This window comes from Podarcis cretensis (assembly GCF_951804945.1).
Source record: "Podarcis cretensis genome assembly, chromosome: 7".
Classification (NCBI taxonomy): domain Eukaryota; kingdom Metazoa; phylum Chordata; class Lepidosauria; order Squamata; family Lacertidae; genus Podarcis; species Podarcis cretensis.
Genome location: NC_137176.1, coordinates 25942030 through 25964563, shown reverse-complemented (window position 1 = coordinate 25964563; position 22534 = coordinate 25942030). Strand labels below are relative to the sequence as shown.

Below are 22534 nucleotides of genomic sequence, written 5' to 3'. Positions count from 1 at the left end.
TGAGGGCCAATCAACTGAGTTTGAATCCTGGGAAGATATAACCTTAAGATAGGGGTTTTGGTCCCTCTGAAAGAGTATTGTGAGGTGGGAGGGAATATTCCTAGATAAATCTTTGTCATCAGAAACCCAAATGGTCTCTTTGGATACGAGTATTTTTTTACCAGCCTTGTCTGCTATACAAAATACCAGCTGCAGCCACATTTGGGTCAGGATAACCAGCCACTGTGATCAAGACTGGACTACTGCAATGCACTCAATGCAGGGCTGCCCTTGGGTCTGCTCCACAAGCTTGTTAGTGCAGAATGCAATGACTAGATTGCTGGTGGGGACAAATGGCTGACAGCATGTGACAGCTCTGCTAAAACATCTGCATTAGCTTTCCAAATGCTACTGGGCCAGGTTCAAAGTTATTATATCAAAAGACAATACCTGGAGCAACTTGGGACCCAAATGTCTTAATTACCACCTGAGCCCTTATATTCCAGTTCAATCACTGAGATCACCTGGAGAACTGCTGTTACTTGTCCCCCACATTTCCAAAGCTTGACTGGCTTCAGCTAAAAGTTGGGTATTTAGCATAAATGGTTCCATGCTGTGGAATACACTTGAAGAGGCTCAGCAGGCATCCTTGCAACTGACTTTCAGGCATTTCTTGAATACTTTTTAATGTTGATAACCCTATTTAGTAGTTTACATTTTGTTAAGATGAGCCAGTCAACTTAATAATTATTTTGTATTTTTTGTTCCATTGCATCTGTATACATCGTGGTACAATGCCTTGATATTTTATGACTGGACAGTTTATACAGATTTTCATTGACTAAATAAATCAGTAAAATTTTGATCTTCAGGTTGAAGTAAGGCATACACACTGATTGACTTGCTCTGTCAGGAAAAAAACATGTCCATTTTTTAAAAAAGCACACTGTATTTTGATGGTGTGGTACAAGTTTCAGACATGTAAAAATTATTTATATTTCTAAAAAAGAATTAGCACATGCACCAAGTGACATATATTGATTTAACCATATTGAATAAAATGGCAAAAGGCATACACATTTCCATACCAAGCAATTTATTTTTCATCTGCTAAGTTTTGTGACTCATGTTGGGTAATTTTTAATTTTTATTTTTTTTTAAAGCTATTCTGGCTCTAATGCACATGCCAGCTCTCTCGAGTCCCTTAGCAATATTAGCAGCAGACAATACCCACACTATTTCCAAAGCATAGACATGACCAAAGAGTAATATAATGATACTGTCTGTGGCTTGGTGGTTCAAGGTTATGTAATCATTTCCATTATAAAACCCAATCTCAGAGGTCAATAGCTCAGCTATAAAAACCTCACTCTTTTCAGAAACTGAGCTTAAATTTTCCAAAGTTATATAGGTCTCAGAACTGGTCTTATTAGTAATCTAAATTATTTTGTTAACTTTCATGTATTTATGTGTGTATTTTGTTAAACAATTTGAATGATTCTCCAGAAAACCAGGAGATAATGTAGCAGCCATTGCCCTACATATACTTAGGTTTCCACATGTGCTGGTTTTTTTCCTCCCAGGTTGCAAGCCTGGGCAGTGTGTTTGGAGGACCTGGGCTGCCAGACGACAAGACCCCCCTCTTGGCCTCATTGATGTGGTCCAAAGGAAAGCAGAGAAATACATTTGGCACCAGCTTGGCTGCAGGAGTTGCTGGAAGGTGTTGTACTAGGCACCACCCAACCATTTTAGGACTCCACTCTGGATTTGTGTACGGTTTACTGCTTAGCCTTTTCTGCTAGATGGGCTACAAACCCATCTAGGTTGACGAACCCCATCTGCCCTCACTTCCCTCTACAGCTGTTGCAGAAACCGCTTTCTTGACTGTTGGAACCAATATTGCTCTTGTCCACTCAATCTGCTGGAGCTTGTCTTTGCATGCAAGGGAAGTCCCATACTCACTGAGGATTTAAGTCCCATTGGCTACCCTCACATGGTTTAGCTGGCCAGTCGAAGCCGTTTCTCGGGGTGTGGCCGCTGTCACACGCTGGCAGCTTCTAGGAGCCACAAGTGAGAGCAAGGTGGGGACCAAAAGTGGGCAAGCTGCACCAAAGGAGTAGGCCATCCCCGCCACCAGAGGTACTACACCTCCCCTAACACCCCATACACCCCACTTAGAAATAAGTGCTATTGAATTCAATGGGGCTTACTCCCAGACAAGAGAGGTAAGGACTACACCTTATTTCATTTATGAAATTCTTTTTGGTATTGAAAAATCTCAGAGGTTCACAAATCACACTGTCAAATACATAACACTCCTTGAGCACAGCTGATCCCTGCTGAAAATGGGGGTTGTAGCCCCCCCCCCAAAGCTGATTGGTGATGGCTACAAACCCTGTTTGGACCCGGCAGTCAGTTGTTCCTGAGTACAGCTAGTCCCTGCCAGTGTACGGTTTGCAGCCAGTGCCGATCAGCTTGAGCTAGGCTGCAAAGGAAGGAAGGAAGGAAGGAAGGAAGGAAGGAAGGAGGGAGGGAACTGGGAGTGCATTTACAATTTACTCCCCCCTCCCTAATTTCGCTGAAGTTGGATTATCTGACAGGACCCTGTCAAAGCAGCTTGCACGGGGTGGGGGAAGCTCAGTAACAATGCAACAACAACAACATTTTTTTTTATTTGTACCCCATCCATCTGACTGGGTTGCCCCAGCCACTCTCGGAGGCATCCAACGTATATAAAAGCAGTATTCTCCACCCCTGTGCTTTTGCTTGGCTGGTTTGTGTACTTGAACTGTGCTAATGCCTGTTGTTTACATGGATAGAGGACAGGAAGGTGTATTGAAACCTCTGAGTTTGCATGGCTGGAATATAGCCTATTGTCCAAAGGTGAGAGTCACATCCCTTGGTCACCCACTTTTATCTCTGGCTCTGCCCACCACTGGCATGTAGTCTTCAGAAGGTTCCCCAGAAGGGGATATGGCCCTAGGGCTGAAAAGCATTTCCCACCCCTGGTTTAGATTGAAAGCCTTCAAACAAAGGTTGGTGTGCACTTTTCTGCATCAAGCAGGAGGTGGACTAGGTGTTATGAACTGGCTGAAGAGGCTACAGGGTTTAGTGAGCAGGAACAGTCTGTTCCAGAGAGCAGTTCAGACTCCAAGGCTGAAGCAGAGGCTGGAGAGGTGGTTGGCCAAGAGGCAGATCTGAGACAGGCTGCTGAAGAATCCAGGGAGTCTCCTGCTCCTGCCGCAACTTGCTCCCCTCCTCCCTGGTCTCCAAGAACACACCGAGAAATGAAAAGAGCAGAGCAGAGACTGGTTGTGCGCAGACACTGTTTGCATTTGCTTGGGAAAAGACCCTGAAGAGGAGGAGCCTTAAAGAGTGGCAGAAAGTGCTCGCAACTGCCTCACTGGAGCAAGACCTACTGGGAAGAGTTGTTGGGATCACTAGGTCTGCACTGTTTTGGTTTCTTTGAATAAACAGTTAAATGCACTGACACTGTTTTCTATTGCCAACCCTACACTTGATTCCAGCTCCTGATACTAGGTAACTCCCAACTCTATTCTTATACGAGAATTACAATGGGTTCAACTTCAGGGACTTGTTTAGCCCTATAATTCTATGTTTCACGTGAGATGTTCTTATGGTAGTAGAATGCTTTATCCATGGTGAAGTCTAGGGTCTTCGTAATATGGCACCTTACCTAATTAACAGAGAAGCAAAGGGAGGAATGCTCACCAGATCTGTCCAAGGCTACATTAATCAAGCTGATGAATGGAGATAGGGAACAAAGATACTTCACAGACCTAGTAAGGAGGGCTAAGTGACTGGAGAGGGAGAAGCTTACAGCCATCAGCTGCTAGGCAGTGGATGAAAGGACTTGGAAGGTCCTAAAGCAGCAAGCATGACTCCAAATGGGATGTTGCAGGTTGCATTTTCCATGCAAACCATGCAGAACTGGTTATTTGAGGATCACTGAGCACACAATCATGGTTTATTGTTCTTACTTGTTTTTATCATCTTGGAATATTATTTAAAACAAAAAATAAATAGGTGATCCTTGTTGTGTTCCATATTTCAAAATCATGTGTTTGAAAAAGCTGGAAAATTTCTAGAATTTTTATGTCTCTTCCCTCACCCTCCTGATTTATACAGAGAGCAAAGAGGCAGAGAGTCTTAGAAAATGAATGTGAGTGTACCCAAGGCAGCAAACAAATGCATAAAGGTACAATGGTACCTCGGGTTACAGACATTTCAAGTTACAGATGCTTCAGGTTACAGACTCTGCTAACCCAGAAATAGTACCTCGGGTTAAGAACTTTGCCTCAGGATGAGAACAGAAATCGCGTGGCAGCAGCGGGAGGCCCCATTAGCTAAAGTGGTACCTCAGGTTTAGAACAGTTTCAGGTTAAGAACGGACCTCCAGAATGAATTAAGTTCTTAACCCGAGGTACCACTGTAGAGCAATACAGTGGTGCCCCGCAAGACGAACGCCTCGCAAGACGGAAAACCCGCTAGACGAAAGGGTTTTCCGTTTTGGAGGCGCTTCGCAAAACGAATTTCCCTATGGGCTTGCTTCGCAAGACGAAAATGTCTTGCGAGTTCCTGCGGGTTTTTTCCCCTCCCCCCCCTTTTCCTAAGCTGCTAAGCCGCTGATCCGCTGATAAGCCGCTTAACAGCTGATCGCTAAAAGCCGCTAAACCGCTAATAGCGCTAATCCACTAAGCTGTCAATGGGCTTGCTTCGCAAGACGAAAAAACCGCTATACGAAGAGCCTCACGGAACGGATTAATTTCGTCTTGCGAGGCACCACTGTACATCCAAATTGTCAATTAAAAGAAACAAGACGCATAAAAAAATACTACAGCCTTTACTAAAATGCCCCACCTGAAATGCCTGTTGCAAAAGGAAAATCTGCATAACTGTAAACAAGCAGACTGTTAAAATTTAAATGATAAACCCCTAACGTTCTCTCCCACAAAAAAAACCTGGGAATTTAAACCTGTACTGCTTAGAGTTCCCACTACTATGGGAAGGAGGAGCACAGAACAAATACGAAACAAAGTAATATGCAATACATCAGCTCTCCCACTGATTGCGAGTCTTGGAAAATATCCTCTTGGAGGGAAATGGGTTGGGAGCATGGCTTGATATGAGGTGTTCTTCTCTCCCCCACAACAATACTTAATCCAGGTGTCTGCTGACTTGAGCACTTCTGCCAAGTTCAAATCAAACAGCAGTTTAGAGATTAAAAATAAACTAAAATACAACACTTGGGAGTTTGCCAGCGGAGTACACAATATAGGTCCGCCGATATCCTCCCACAAGCTCCCACAGGTCTGGAGAAGTGGACAAGAATTGTGGCGCAGAGAGTACGCAAGAATGCAAAGTTAAACAGATGTCCTCGCGTTTCACATTGTAAAATTAGGAAAGCATCTGAGATGAAACTGTTGTAGTAGCACCGACTCTGCTACAATCAGGCACTTTGTGCTATTGCTGAGCAGGGCTGATAGGCTGGGTTGGAGTCCTTACAGCAGGGCTGTATGGGTTTATGGCCACTATTCCTGGAATTTAACAATAGGATTGGAATGCCAGTACCCTGCACGCTCCCTCTAAGTGGGTGTTCTGCTCCCTTCCAACGCCCACACGCTGGTCTCCTGTGCAGAACCAATTAAGTTAATCTTTATATATAGGTATATAGTTGTAGAATATATATGCACAGAAATTCCACTAATAAGAAGCCTGCATAGGAGTATTTGCGGCCTACGCAGTCAATGCTTTCTTATTCACTACAGCATATGAAATCATGATAATAAGGACTTGATGCCAAGACAAAACCACACAGAGCTCTATAAATACAGCTTTACAACAGTCAATGGGGGCTCCCAAAGCTTTACAATAAACTGGTGCATAGCTTGCTTTTTAAGGAGTCCCTAAACACATATTATGGCCTTTGTTCTGATCTAACTCATGTAGCTAAGGAATACCTCCACTCAAGTCCAATTTTATGAAACGAGAGAAAGCTCTCCTGATATTCCACTTAAAACCTGTAAATCTAAAAATGAACTAAAGGAGTAACTGCATGACACCAGCTAATCCGTTCATATAACAGGAAAGGATGTCGAAGTACGCTTAAACATGCCATATAGTATTAGGGCTTAAATCTGTCGTGCATGAAGGAGAAATGGTGAAGGAGACAATTTACGACAGAAACTGTCTGGGTGTTTAAAATAATTTGTAGTAGTGCCTAATAACATGTGTGACAATGTTTACCATATGCAGAGTACATTTATGCTTCTTTTATTCCATCTAGACTGGGAAAATTCCAGATTAGCTGTGTTTTTCCTTCTTAAACTCCCTAGTACAATGCAGCCAGTAATTTATTATCAAAACAATTCATTTATCACTGCTGTCTAAAATGTAACAAGAATGATGACTGTACATCTGATTTTATTATTGTTACAAACATTTCATCACTATACAAAGCATAGCATATCCATATTCAAAATGCATCACTGGGAATTGCCATCTTTGTTTAACACATGGATCTGAGCACCTATGCGCCCACTGAGTCATACAAAAACATACAATTCAGCTAATATATATGTGAAAACCTTATGCAAAAGGATCAAAAGATACAAATAATGCTTTAGATGCTACTCTGTTTCTTGCAAAACAAGTTCATATTTAAGTTCAGATGGACTGGGTTAACAATCACTATTTTTAATGTTAAAATACCCTAGGGAAGTTATAAACTCACCAAATATGCAGTTAAACTTATTTTATATTATGTGCAGCTGCATGGCTTTGTACCAGTGACCAAATTTCCTAAATGGGCCAGCAAAGTAGAAGAAGTTTCTTCCCATACCTCCTTCCACCAGTAACACAATGCTTTGCTTGTCACAATATTTTAATTTTCCTAGCTTGTCAAAATAATACTGTGACTTAAGTTACGGTACTTTTGCTGTGTGTGGAAGAGGAAAAAGAATGGAGAACAGAGAAGGCAAATGACAAAAACAACCCAATATACATGAATACTGTAATCATTTCTGCCTTAGGAGAATAACTATTATTAATTAATGCTAAGATTTTGAACTTTTACTTACAATGATCAATACTCAACATCACCTGTGCTACTGAAATGCATAAGGAAGGAAGAACAGGTGAAACATTAGACCACTTTTGTGTTTAATTGCAAACTTTAAAACTTTCAGTAACCTCCTCCAGTTTCTGCTATTGTAGAGGTCTACAACAGAAAAACTTTAAATAGGGAAATTGGGTAATATTGTTTTGAAACATGTCTTTTCAGCATTCGCAATAAATTTTCTATGTTCTTTCTGTCAACCAACAGAAATGCTAAACACAGATATTGAAAAACTATTTCATATACATTTTGCTCCAAAATTAAGAAAGCAAAAAAGTAGTGTGGTCAATATCAGAGGCTGTCTGGTTGCTGGTTTAGATTTTACAAACATCAGGAGGAGGTCAACATGAAATGGTGCTTTGACATGTTATGGCTCATTGGCAGTGATTAATTGACCAATATACTTCCATCCTGACATTTAGACACAGCATTCACTTAGAAGTTCATGAAAGGATATCACAGATCTCAATCTCATGCTTAGCTTTAAATAATGTTTTAAGTTCCACTGTCAGAAATGTCCTCCAAGTCTTCATACGGAAAGTTAATATCTGATCCTCTTTATCTCTGGCTATTATGAGACATGGAAAGGTGACCACAATATGTTCTTTTAAAATATACTGCTCTGAGCAATGTAACCTTTCCCTACCCTCCACTGAAATTCTCTTCCTGTCCCTCGCATCCCCTGAAACCAGAAACGACACTACTGTATGCAGCTATATGTGTAAATTAAACCAACAATAAATTTCTGATATTAGCAGTGTAGTAAATAGAAAATTCTAAGTTCTTCTCGTAAAAGCCCCAGAGGCATCTATATAATCTATAAAAACAAATATTCACTTAAAATTAAATCATGCCTATTAAATCATTGCTCCATTTTCATTATTCAGCTAACACACACAACAAAACTATACGGTTGATAAGGTAGCTGTTTCAGTGTAAAAGGACAAATGCCTTTTTGAGATATACCAGATACGAAAGGGGAAAAAGTTTAATAAGCTTGTCTGTTAAACATGGCTGAATTGAAAGTCTGTAAAATCTTCCTCAACAGCCTAAGGTTGTTTTCCCCCTTCCTCATGCAAGTAATTCCCCAAATCTTAACTCTGAGGTCAACTGGGTGTCCTATTCATTTGCTGGTGAAGTATTTCCCATGGTGTACTGCTGGCAATGAGGAGAATGTGCTGGGCTATGTCAAATCAGGCAGAGAGCATCCTTGAACCAAGTAAACAATTCTGTACCTGACATCAGAGGGAGGGAAGGAAGGAAATTATTTCAAGTTCACCTACAAGAAAATAAACACAAGAGGAGCATGCCACTTAGTGCTGCAGTTGAATGCTTTTATTAATTCAAGAGGTCCAATTCACCTCTGGTGTATGCTGACAATGAGCTAATTCATTACGAATTGGCCCCCGGGGAGGTTTACTTAAATGAAAATTATAATGTGGAAGAAAAGGAGGCAGAGGAAATCCAGCATCTTCGGCATGCGCTATTCACGTAAGCTTTTGCTCCATCTTATATGAATATACTTGGGGGACGCAGGTGGCGCTGTGGGTTAAAGCCTCAGCGCCTAGGACTTGCCGATCGAAAGGTTGGCGGTTCGAATCCCTGCGGCGGGGTGCGCTCCCGCTGCTCGGTCCCAGCGCCTGCCAACCTAGCAGTTCGAAAGCACCTCCGGGTGCAAGTAGATAAATAGGGACCGCTTACCAGCGGGAAGGTAAACGGCGTTTCCGTGTGCGGCTCTGGCTCGCCAGAGCAGCGATGTCACGCTGGCCACGTGACCCGGAAGTGTCTCCGGACAGCGCTGGCCCCTGGCCTCTTAAGTGAGATGGGCGCACAACCCCAGAGTCTGTCAAGACTGGCCCGTACGGGCAGGGGTACCTTTACCTTTACCTTTGTTACATGGCTCCTGCTTCACAACATATGGGTCACCTCTGACAACAAGTGAGTTTACAGTAACAAGATTACATCGACCAAAGAGGGAAGAGAGGACCACACACTGCCTCCTGTCACCTCACTACAGTGGTACCTCGGGTTAAGTACTTAATTCGTTCCGGAGGTCCGTACTTAACCTGAAACTGTTCTTAACCTGAAGCACCACTTTAGCTAATGGGGCCTCCTGCTGCCGCCGCGCCGCCAGAGCACAATTTCTGCTCTCATCCTGAAGCAAAGTTCTTAACCTGAAGCACTATTTCTGGGTTAGCGGAGTCTGTAACCTGAAGCGTATGTAACCTGAGGTACCACTGTATTAAAATGCTACTGCTAGATTCCCTCTCTATCAAAAGTTATGGTTTGATTTCAACCATCCTTCCGTGAGAAGGAGGACTCTTTCCACTGGTAGAAGGGCACTTTGGGATCCAATATTTTTCTACAAAACAAATTCCATATGGACTTTGCCTTGAACTTCACAGCAGCGAGGAGAGCCTCTTGTATGACAATACCAAGGTAGATATCTTCAAACAGTTCTGAAGAGTCTTATTCAGGGGTTGGCAAACTACGGCCCGCGGGCCGGATCTGGCCCAATTGCCCTCAGGATCCGGCCCACGCACAGTCCGTGGATCGTGTGGATTCTGTTCGTTAAAGCTATCAATTTTTTTTGTGTGCCATTTTTTTTGGGGGGGCACTATTCCCCCCTCCCTCTCACACACCGCGACACCTCCTCCCTCCTTCCTCATAGCTTCTTCCCACCCTTCTCCCTGCCCTGCGAAGAGGAGGAAGGGGGCTCGGCTGAGCTGGCTGAGTGCCATTTTGAGCAGCGCCTCTCCAGAGCCAGCCAGCCAGTACAGTACGGAGGTCCGTACTTAACCTGAAACTGTTCTTAACCTGAAGCATCACTTTAGCTAATGGGGCCTCCTGCTGCTGCCGCGCCGCAGGAGCACGATTTCTGTTCTCATCCTGAAGCAAAGTTCTTAACCTGAAGCACTATTTCTGGGTTAGAGGAGTCTGTAACCTGAAGCATATGTAACCCGAGGTACCACTGTATAGGGGGCTCTCAGCCCCCTGGTCGCCCTAGATGACACCCCTGCTCTCAGGGTCCTGAAATAACACAGAATATTCCCCTGATGCTGCAGACCTAGTAAGGCATGTGGACCAGGCCGATATGTACTGTAAAATAGTGGTTTGTCTCATTATTGCTGGGTCTTTACCAAATCTGACACTGATGCAACTGCACAGTTTGTAATTAACAGCCCATGACTGTTTAACTCAGTCCAGAATGATTAAAAAACCCCAAAATGACACTGAAGACATCAGAGAAGGCAACAAAAACATCCAAATATATAGTTTATATTTTCCCCAAAGTATATTGATATAGTAAATGAAACTCAAAAGCTAAACCTCAAAGCTTCCCAATTTTGCAGTTCAAAATGTGTGTTATTTATGAAGACTTTTGAGTTAATATCTTTTGGTCAGGAAAAAGCTCAGCAATATGCAAACAAAAACAGAGGCTCTTGATCCAGGCTAGTTCCTTAAAGTTAACACTACGTATGTGTATCTACTTCACACAGAAAGGAAATGAATATTGGACCTAGTTTCCTTTGTAAACAAAATTCCTATATATATATATATTGACTAGTTTCCCTGCCTCAGCCTTACCTTACATGCAAGTTAAGTGTACAAGAAGTAACTGACATATTATATATTTAAATACGTTCTGGTGTCTACTTTTTCCCTAGTTCAAATATATTTACGTTACAATAAAGGTGTAAAGCTGTTACTACCACACACAAAATTAAATGAGTAAATTGACAGCTGATGTTCATAATATATTACGTGGCAAACCCTGACCTTCTTAGCCATCACCTTTTAAAACGAGAAACAGATTTATCAGCCCACTTGCCCCTGTGTACCGTTGAATGTAACAAACTGGAAACCTGATCTTTGCCTTGGCCTCTCCAGATATGTCTGCAGTCACTATAAAGAATGGGCCTGTCATTATCTGAGTTCGGTTATCTCTTACTAGACTAGTCAACACCAGTCTGCTGAAGGGAGGAGGTGAAATATATGAAAAAGGGATGGATCTTCCAGGCATATTTTAAAACAGGAAGGGATTTCATTACATTTGTAATAAAAGTGGGATGCAGTGCACCCAATTGTAATGAAAATCTCCAAGAGTTTCAAGTATGGTAGAAGTTAGGAAAGCCTATCTTTAAAATGCCTAAATTCCACAAAGTACCTTTTTTGTGACATATAAAGTTATAATACTCGGTCAAGTCTGTAATGATTTTGTATTATGGAAATGTATATGAAAACAAATATCAATTCATTATTTTTATTCCCCCAGATCTTGCTGGAAAATGTTGACAAGTGCTACTTAAGAAGTGTGCGTGCACACGAAAGCTCATACCAATAACAAACTTAGTTGGTCTCTAAGGTGCTACTGGAAGGAATTATTTGTTTGTTTGTTTCGACTACTTAATGCAATTTACCTCAATCTCAGGTCATGACCCCGAATTGTTTTTATACCTTCTCCCCCAAAACAGGATGTACCATAGAAAGAAAAGAATCACTAGTGCAATCACCACAAACAGCTGCACAGAAGTAAGGTAAATGTAAAGGGACCCCTGACCATTAGGTCCAGTCGTGGCCGACTCTGGGGTTGCAGCGCTCATCTCGCTTTATTGGCCGAGGTCATGTGGCCAGCATGACTAAGCCGCTTCTGGCAAACCAGAGCAGCGCATGGAAACGCCGTTTACCTTCCTGCTGGAGCGGTACCTATTTATCTACTTGCACTTGACGTGCTTTCGAACTGCTAGGTTGGCAGGAGCAGGGACCGAGCAATGGGAGCTCACCCCGTCACGGGGATTCGAACTGCCGACCTTCTGATCGGCAAGTTGTTGTAGGACCCCAACTCCCATCAGCTCCAGACAGCATAGCCAATAGTCAAGGATGATGGAGACTGCAACCCAACAACATTTGTAGGACCACAGGCTCCTCAACCCTATTTTATAGCTCGCCTCTGCTTGTGAAAGGGTTTGGGCAAATTCTTGGGCTAGCTAAAGGACATCATTGGTATTAATGTTGTATTTTTAGTTTTAGTTTTAATGATTTATGTGGAAATTGTTTTCCATTTGGTTGTGTACCTTTTGATGTGTTTAAATTATTGTTTTAATTATTATTATGTAATTATTTAAATAATTATTTAATAATTAAACAATTATTATTGATGTTTTTAATTATTGAATTATGGCGCTGAAGGAGACTCTTGAGAGTCCCATGGACTGCAAGAAGATCAAACCTATCCATTCTGAAGGAAATCAGCCCTGAGTGCTCACTGGAAGGAGAGATCCTGAAGCTGAGGCTCCAATACTTTGGCTACCTTGTGAGAAGAGAAGACTCCCTGGAAAACACCCTGATGTTGGGAAAGATGGAGGGCACAAGGAGAAGGGGACGGCAGAGGACGAGATGGTTAGACAATATTCTCGAAGCTACCAGCATGAGTTTGACCAAACTGCGGGAGGCAGTGGAAGACAGGAGTGCCTGGCGTGCTCTGGTCCAACAAGGAGTTGGACACGACTAAACGACAACAACAGCAATTATTGTTTATGACTTTTGTTATTTTGGTAATTATGTAAATATTGTCATGTTGTAAGCCGCCTTAAGCATTGTTTAACAATGGAAAGGCCACATACAAATAAAATGATGATGATTGGATTTAGTTTCACTTTTCTCATTCAATGCCTTAGCATTAGGTGTAATACAGAAATTCTCTGAACAGAAGCTGTCTTCCACATGTGTAAGTAAATACTTGGGTCCAGCATATCTTATATAACAAAGGTAGGACAAAAGTTATTCTGAAAATGTATGGTGATTTTGCAGTCTTTCTTGTTTTGAAATCCGTTTACTTTCTCAAGCTGACATTGAAAACCTCTTTTAAGAATAATGCCTGCACATATATCTAAAGACATACAGATAGATATCTAACAGAAGGCACTAAACGAAGAAAAAAGTTCATCTCACAAATCAGAGATTTGATTTAAAAATAAGGTACCTGAAATATATCTAAGCAACTAACAAAGTGTAAATTTACAAGAAACTAGGCAAAATCTATAAAAAGGTTATGGGGGGGAGAGAAAGGGATTAAATGACATTTAATAAATATCCAAGGCTTCATTTGATTATCTCTAATCTAATTATAAAAAGTTACTGCCTAGTTCCCTGAAAAACAAGGAGACCTTAGATGCTTAAGTAGAAAAAACAGAGGTTAGAGAAGCAAAAATAGTGCTGAGTTAAAAGTACTTGGAGGCTAGGAGCTTTGAACCTGCATTTAACTAGCCATTCCAACCTCGTGAGGCAGGCAAGGCAGAAGTTCGGGCTTGCAGCTAACAGAGAATTCATTGTTTTCAAAAGGCACTTAGAAAAATGCTGCTTTATATTTCCTCACACCACAGACCTTGTGCAGAAGTCCAGGGAGGAGATGCAGAGCGAGGGTGTACTATCCATCCATTCAGAAACCATTTTTCCGCTATAAACTACCCTCAAGCTCCCACTCCTGGCATGTAAACTGTGGCAAAGGATGTTATGGTGGCGTGCAATTTACAACTGGAAATTTCTGATTTATGTGGGATCGGGGGCATTTTTCTGCCCTCCCCCCCTTTTTTTGCCCCTCTTACCTTGGGCAGAGCAAGGTGAAACTGCTCAAGGAGCAGAGCCAATGCTTTCCCTGAACTGAGCAGATAAACACGGCATTTTCCTTTTTTGGGGAAAGCAATGTTATTCCACACCTGCTCAAAATGTTTATACTGTAATTACCGTTTAATTCATACTTCAGACCAGATAAATATACACTGTGTACACACACACACACACACAAAATAATACAACTGTTATCTGGCTCTTGTATGTCTCTGAAGTTCACATCTTCTGAAACTTTATCCCAAATATAATTAAATTACACACAGGACAACTCTACATTACATATATTTTATTTTCAAAGTTTATTATTATGATGAGCCATGTACACACAAAATGCGAAGGAGCAGTTAAACCAACAGATATTTCATACACAAGCTTAACAATCTTACTCTGGTGGTGCAGAGATAAGTCATATTAGACAGTATTAGCTGCCATTATGGCTATCATGAACGTATAGGTAAATGCTATATAATAGAAGTAAAAACAACAGGAATAAAAAAAGAGAAAAGTCAAAAAGTAAAGCTAAACATATTACAACTGTTTCCAGTAACAATATTACATCTATTCCTAAAAAAGGGGTAAACTAAAATTCACCCAGAGAAATATATGAATTACATTTTGTGTTCTATTATTCCAGTATAAGTTTTCCAAGTTTTAATAAACTTACAAGTTGTCTTCTTTAACCCTTACCATATTAATTCCCTTAACCACATATGGCATATCCCAGATTCTTATTAGCTATTCAGATATTGTCAGTGGAGTAAACTTTTTTTTAAAAAAAATATATATAGCATCTTTCATTCATAATATGCTTGTATACAAAAATGAACACACAGTCAAATTACAAAACAGCAGCTGCTAGATCAATGGTGGATTGTTCAATTAAAACCAAGTACTATTGATGGCAAAAAGGGTCTTCAAAAATAAATGTTTTCAGAAAGTGTCAAAATTGCATAAATGTACGTGCTTGTTTCAATTCAAGGAGAGATGGTTTCATAGAAAGGTGTCAGTACACCTGACCAAGGGGTTAACAGGGAAACAGACTTGGGTATCATGAGTCTATCGGTGATACTATGAAGTTTTTGTACCACATGTAATACACATATAGTTCAGATTCTGTCGTTTTTGAGATCAGGAGTCGTGTTGTGAACACTCATGCATTTTAATAATATTTACATTGGAAAATAAACATTTTCAACAAAGTGCATTCAATTCTATCAGTTTAAATTTAAACTAAGTTAAAAGTTTGACTAAAACAATGTCACAGTGCAAAGTGATGGTGGAGCACTGATGCTTACAAAAAATCAGCACTGATGGGTGGCTGGAGGAGTGTCAACTAACTGAGGAGTTTGATAGCGACATGAACAGGGTCATCCCATTGTATTCCATGTGTGCACTGAGGGATAGCATCAAGAGAATTTGGCAATCCATTCAAAGAAACCAGTAAAAACCCATATATATTGACTCCGACAAAAGTTACTGAGATAATAATTTCTGCAGAGGATTGCTAAAAATCTGCAGAACTCCTTTGCGGAGGAATTACTTGCTAAAACAAGAGCTGCACATTATTTGAACCATGAGGATTAATAAAAACCTTTCAATATGCCAGCTAAAATGAATAGTACCCAGGAACCTAAAGACAGATGTCCAAGATTTTTACAGAGAGTCTGAACTATAAAGTTTTTTTTTCCCCTTTCAAAACATGAGAACCACCCCTTTCGTCATGCGTTTTACAAGAAGAGCTATTTGCATATGGAGAACAGGTCTGGTTTGGAAGTACACCTTTTCTATGTTTTGCTACTGGTTGCTTAGATTGCAGCCTGATGCTCAGATGGTATCAGGAGGTGGTTGTGTCAAGGAGTGGCTCTGCTTATCTTGGGTTGGGGCACCAACTGCATTCGTTCCATAAGAAGGCTGACAGTGATATAAGTTTAAGTTATATTAAGACTGGGGTGTTGCAACATGCCCTTGGCGGAGTTTCCTTTAAGAAGGCTCCAGAAATTGCAGCTAGGGCAGATTGTGGAATGATAAATGTAATTGGTCATTTGGAAAATGCAACCTTTTTGTTGTTGTTTCCATCGCCCTGACTATTGTTTGCAGGCTCAATTCAGAGTGCTGGCTAGTAGTTTTAAATCCCTAAGTAAGGGGGGGGGGAGAGATCTTTCCAGCGCAAGGGGTGCTTTCAGTGGTAGGGGGGACCAAGGCAAAAGTGGGTGGACCAACAGATGTAACTCTTTACATCTATGGGTTACATTCCAGCCATGCAGGTTTTTACGGAGACACACACACAGAAAAGCAAAATGCATTAGTAGAGTTCACTGAGTCATACTAGCTAAGCAGAATAGTCAAGGAGGGTGTGGAGAAGGAATAGTGTGGTGGGTGGCCTGGGAAGAGTCTCAGGGGCCAGCCAGACAGGGCTGAAGTTTCCTACCACTGCCCTAAATTGCTCGGAATCAGAATGCTCAAAGGACTCTCTTCCTGTACGAGCCTGCACAATCTCAGATATATACTGGAGAGATGCCTTTGCACATGTGGTGCAGCCATGGGAGAGGGACCTCTATCCAGTTTTGCAGACTGTTAAATTTCCTGCACCATGAGAACCATCTGGCTGCCACCTTACTGTCTTTTTGCTGCCTTCTTCTGACATCTTTTCGGGCAGGTATTTTTTATTGGGTTAGCCGCTGACTATATCTGGTGGTTTTTTTGAATGACATCTGTTGTCATGTCTGCCATCTGTCTTTTTGAATTGCTTCTTTTGAGTATGTGATCTTGTTTAGTTTTTTTGTTTCTTTCAATTTGCTTTTTAATTTTTCAGTAAGTGGCCTGGAACGCAAGAAATTTGCAAGAAGGTTGCAAGAAAGTTGATATGTAAATTCTCTCATCAATATAAACTATAAATAAGAAGTATGCAATCCTATGAACTTTTGTTTAAGAAAAGAAGTGTCTTGTGGGATTTCAGACTTTCTCAACCTGTGGGTCCCCAGATGTTGTTGAACTACAACTCCCATCACCCCTAGCTAGCAAGGCCAGAGCTCAGGGATGATGGAAGTTGTAGTCCAACAACATCTGGGGACCCACAGGTTGAGAATGGCTGGATTAGATCGAGGTCGACCTAGACTAGCATCGTCTGAAAGAATCCCAGCAACTGTGTAGGTCTAGCAGTAAAACATGGGCAACTCTCTGCCCGTATCCATATATAGTATGGGCCAGAAAGACATAAAAAGATATAGCACACAGAATAGAAATGGTAAGAATAGTGATTCTGAGGATTTCCCACAAATGAGAACACAACGCTATTTATTTCCAAGTCAAACAACCATTTCCACGAGCAGTTTCTACTGAAGTCAAACAGAACTTAGAACTTAGAACAGCGTATAATGCCCACCTTCACTGTACAAATAAATATATCTGTATGAATAAAAGCATGCATAGCCCTCTATTGAGTTGTTCATCTTAACCCCAGGCATTCTTTTCTCTCTTCTGCGGCTTCATCCAACGGCCAAATGGCACTTGACTAAGTAGCACTGTAAACTTTAAATACAGAAAGTACTTGTCTGCACTAAAAGCTAAATTAAACAATCATTTAATTACTACATCCATTTAAATTGTAGTGAGCGATGCTGCAATCCAAAAGGTAAACCAACCCCCACCACACCCCAAATTAGCTTAAAACATTCCAGCTGGGAGCTATTTGTGACTTCCCTGCCTCATGTTAGGCTTTCTGACATTTTTATTGCCTGTTGTTCCAGTGATAATGTGCAAGCACAGAGATGTATTAAATTAGGAGGGGGAAAATGAGAGCACATATAAATCGAAGGACAACGAAACAGAAGCATATGTTGGGAGAAAATACATACATAGGGCGTTGCTGCCATTAAGTTTGCCATCAACAGGAATTGGGAAATGGTCAGGATAAATCAGATGAATATCCCATTCACTTGAGTATCATATGAATGGGACTAACTATGGTTTGGCGCTATTGGAATGAGGACTCAGGGAGCCTTGAACTCATACTTACACCTCATACCACCCTTCCCTGGTTTGCAAACCAGGATCTAATTCTGGTTTGGCATTTTGTATGATCCAGGAAGAGAGAGAAAGAATAACGATATATGGAATGAATGTATGAGGCCGAGGCACTCTGATCCACCAAACCATGGTTTTATATTACATCTTAACCACTCCAGTGTGTATATTTTTGGCACCAAATATTTGAAAACCCCCAAATACTGCTTTCAGTTGCTGCAACCACCTGCTTTCACATCTTTAGAGTGCTTCATCCCTTCTTTCCTATCTCTTTTGCTATTGTAGGTCACTGATATCAAGGAACATGACTACCCAAGTGCACTAATTTGAATAGCTCTGTAACTTCACTGGATATGATACAGAGATGGTACACTAACTTTAAAGAAATCAATACTATCCTATGTATAAAGAATAAATGTATAAAGAGTAAATATAAACGTAAGTTTATTTTTGAAATGGTTCCATGAACTTTAACCAGAACTTCCTCATTGGTTCTAGCAGGTTTTCTCCCCTTACAGGTTGCTTTGCCAGGATTTTATTATTGTCACAAATTTCTGACAATACTAGGGTCAAAAGGAGCACATTTCTGTTAGCTTTATGTGACAATATCCAAAACGGTCTCTATATATCACCGAAGCAGCTAACAAACTGGCTATTCACATTATTTATTAAGAGCCACACATGTGACAAATTATTTAACTCAATGACTCCTAATAAGTCAAAGAGCAAGCAATTAGCTAACGCAGTATGAGGGCTGTTTGTGACAATTTATAGATGCTCTCAAGCTGTCACAGCACTTCAAAGCACCATTGGGGGAAACCTTTTAATGAGTCACTTGAGATGACAAGTATTACACAGCACACATGGTAGAGATGCATTTGGCAGGCTATTCAGTTACACAACTTTCCCCCCTCTTCAACAGCTGTTTACATGTTTGCAACACAAGCTGCTGGTGATGATGAAGCATAGCATCCCAAAAAGGGGGACGCGAAGTTCTCTTGTGCATCACACATTAGCATCTTTGACTGGAACCGTCTACGTCTAAAAGAATTAAAACCAAATTGTTGTTGTTGTTGTTTAGTCATTTAGTCGTGTCCGACTCTTCGTGACCCCATGGACCAGAGCACGCCAGGCACTCCTGTCTTCTACTGCCTCCCGCAGTTTGGTCAGACTCACGTTTGTAGCTTCGAGAACACTGTCCAACCATCTCGTCCTCTGTCGTCCCCTTCTCCTTGTGCCCTCAATCTTTCCCAACATCAGGGTCTTTTCCAGGGAGTCTTCTCTTCTCATGAGGTGGCCAAAGTATTGGAGCCTCAGCTTCACGATCTGTCCTTCCAGTGAGCACTCAGGGCTGATTTCCTTAAGAATGGATAGGTTTGATCTTCTTGCAGTCCATGGGACTCTCAAGAGTCTCCTCCAGCACCATAATTCAAAAGCATAAATTCTTCAGCGATCAGCCTTCTTTATGGTCCAGCTCTCACTTCCATACATCACTACTGGGAAAACCACAGCTTTAACTATATGGACCTTTTGAATAACTCAGAGAAGCTATGAGCTATGCCGTGCAGGGCCACCCAAGATGGACAGGTCATAGTGGACAGTTTTGACCAAACGTGATCCACCTGGAGCAAGAACCGGCAAGCCACTCCAGTATCCATGCCAAGAAACCTCCATGGACAAAGACAACAGGCATATAAAATCAAATACATGCATTCAAACAGTGGTGGAAATGGGAAAAACCTGAAATTCTATGACCTGTTGCCCTTGGCTATGAATTGGACCCATTATTGAGACGGTAGGTTCAGCTGACTTTTTATCCCATTATCAAGGGATTCCTCTTCAGCCAACTTTGGTGTAACAGTTTCATGGTTGCTTCTCATGCCCTAGCTCCAACTAGCATCCTGGTGAGTAGAGAACTGGGGGTAGTGGGTGGGAGATCAGATTTGCACGTTTGCACAAAGCCACAATTGTTGGGCAGTTTTACAGTATTTCATATTATAGCTGTAAATGAAAAGCAGCTGTGGGAGGGTGAAATTGGGTGTGTAGAACAAGTGTAAAGGGAGAGGCTGCTGAACAACCCCTCCCTTACTATTGTTTTTCTCAACTTGTCCCCCCAGCTCCTTTCCCATCTATGGGATGGGTGATTTTATGGATAGACAGGAGCCCCTCATGAGCCCATGGCACACCTTCCTAAAAAACGCAGCCCCATTTCAACCAAGTAAGATCAATTCTGGCTGCCAGCTACGCTCCTGTATCTTGAATAGAAACCCTGCCCTGGCTTCTTACTTGATATTCTTTTTGTGTAGGTGGTTCACTGTTTCTAAACCAAATCCCTTGCTGTAACAGCATGCTAGAGTTGCTTCCAAACATCTTCAAAACAAGGACAGTGAAGCAATGGAAGCCCTAGCATCTTCCAAGAAAAAGGGTAAATAAAAGGTGTAGAAATTAAGAGCCACTTGCTGACAAGTAGTACCAGCCTGGTGATATTAAGCAGATGCAGGGAAATGTTGAAACAAGAGAGTGATGAGGAAGTACTTGTAAAGATAGAGATAATTATTGCTTGGATACGTCAATATGGAGAGAAAGAGAGGGAGAGGGAGAAGACTGTAGGTGGAACCTGTATCAGAAAACTTACTCAAAAAGCCATAAAAATAATTAATATTAAACCTCTGGCCTCAGGAGAGCACAAATATGAATAGCTTGGGACATTCAATCAAATGGAAAGAACCAAAAAACTATAACACATTCTCCTTTTGATTCTTTACCTATGACTGCATTTTGCCAGTTATCCGTTCAAGCTATCTACCCAGTGTCCCCCTCAACAGCTGAAGAAATGCAGCAAAAAGGTATTTTTTATACTCCACATAAAGTTATTAAAATGTGACAAATAAATGGCTAGATGCTCACATTTCACAAATATTCACCTTGTATTGGTGAATGCAGGAAGCCTGAGGGGGAAGCATCTACCTTGAAAAGATTTACCTCCTGCAATTGACCCTATTTGAACAGGACCATTTCAAGTTATGGTGGTGGGTGCTTCGTTGTATTAAAATAAACGTCTGTGATTAGAAAAATATATTTTTGTAGCACAGCCCTCTCTCTCTCTCTCTCTCCGATGTCCTAGTTTTTTATGTGTGTAAAGTATTAGTTTGTAACCGTGCAGTCTCGACTTATAGAAAATGATTATTCTGAATATGAAGACTGGTTCTAATGCTTTTTGACACTACATTAATTGCTATGTTTGTGTCATAGCACATGTGTGTCTCCAATTCTGTAATAAACTTTGAAGAAGAATAGTCTTACTTGAGACTTTTAACTTTTAAGACAGAGATTACCTGATTTATCATGTCACTATTGAGCCATGTGACCACGAGTAAATCTACGCTGTAAAATATTTTATCATTTCTATCGTATATCGGTGAGTTAATTGTGTTGTAATTCTAGCTGTTGAAGAAATGTATAGCCTGAAGGGAAATTATCTATGGAAAAGCCAGGCTGGGGGAAGATAGTTAAGGTTTTAGCTCCCATTAGAAGCAGCTCACCATGAAAGAAAGAACAGCTGTTTTGGGTCAAGCCAATTGTCCATACAGTACAATATACTGTCTTCAACAATGACCACCAGATTCAGAAGCCTCATAAGAATTCAACTGCAGTACTTTGGCCAAGCATTAGAAGGAATGTTCCCAGCACCCTTCCGAAGAACAAAATGTAAGTTGATCATTATTCAGTTTGATTACCTTGAGTTGGTTTGTTTTTTTACATTATATACTGTTCTCTGAAAAAATTTTTTTTCAAAAGGTGCTGGTTTCAAAGAACTTTTTCTGTGCACATGGGGGCTTTCTTTTATATAGCTCATGTAGGTTTTGTTTTAAGTAAGTAAAATTGCTCTGGGCATGCAGGGAGAGAGAACTGTTATTTATCATGGGTAGGTTCCCACGCAAATATAAGACGAATGCCTCGCAAGACGAAAAACCCGCTAGACGAAAGGGTTTTCCGTTTTTCGAGGCGCTTCGCAAGACGAATTTCCCTATGGGCTTGCTTCGCAAGACGAAAACGTCTTGCGAGTCTTGCGATTTTTTTCGCTTTTTTCTCCCTTTTTCTAAGCCGCTAAGCCGCTAATAGTCGCTTAGCCGCTTAGCCACTAAGCCGCTAATAGCAGCTAAGCCGCTAATAGCGCTAATCCGCTAAGAGGGTTGCTTTGCAAGACAAAAAAACCGCTAGACGAAGAGAATCGCGGAACGGATTCTTTTCGTCTTGCGAGGCACCACTGTAAAAAATATACCTGTGTATTGTAGCCGATTGTGTAACTGGCAGCTAGTTTCACCTGCTTTAGGGACCACAAGCTGACAAAACACCCCAAAACTGAAGACGAATAATACAAACAATGGTAGTTCTTTAAAAAAGAAGCAATAGTTTGAACACAGTCTGAGAAGGAGTCACTTCTCACCTATGGAAACGTATATGTCGATGAAGATTCCTGTGCTAATTTTAGTACAGCAGCTGCCCATTTAATGCAAATCCAGGCATGGGAATTGTTTTCCTCTGCAATCATGATATGTTTATCAGAAAATTGAAACAACAATTTGGCCACAGTTAAAAATAAGCTTGCTTTTTTTGGGGGGGGGATGAGTTAAACAAGGGGGGGAAACAACCCTAAATGAGCCATCAACCATTGGCTGAGATTTGGGATGTGTTTTTTGGAAGGGCAGAAAAAATATAGATTGGTTTTGGAGGCTGTTCCTCTTAAAGGTAAAGGGATCCCTG

General features: G+C 41.2%; 1 protein-coding gene across 1 annotated transcript in view; it reads right to left on the bottom strand.

The window, feature by feature from the left end:
• Positions 1 to 22534, bottom strand: part of GMDS (GDP-mannose 4,6-dehydratase) — a 297379-nt gene that overhangs the window by 160542 nt on the left and 114303 nt on the right. The gene's annotated exons all lie outside the window — the stretch shown is intronic.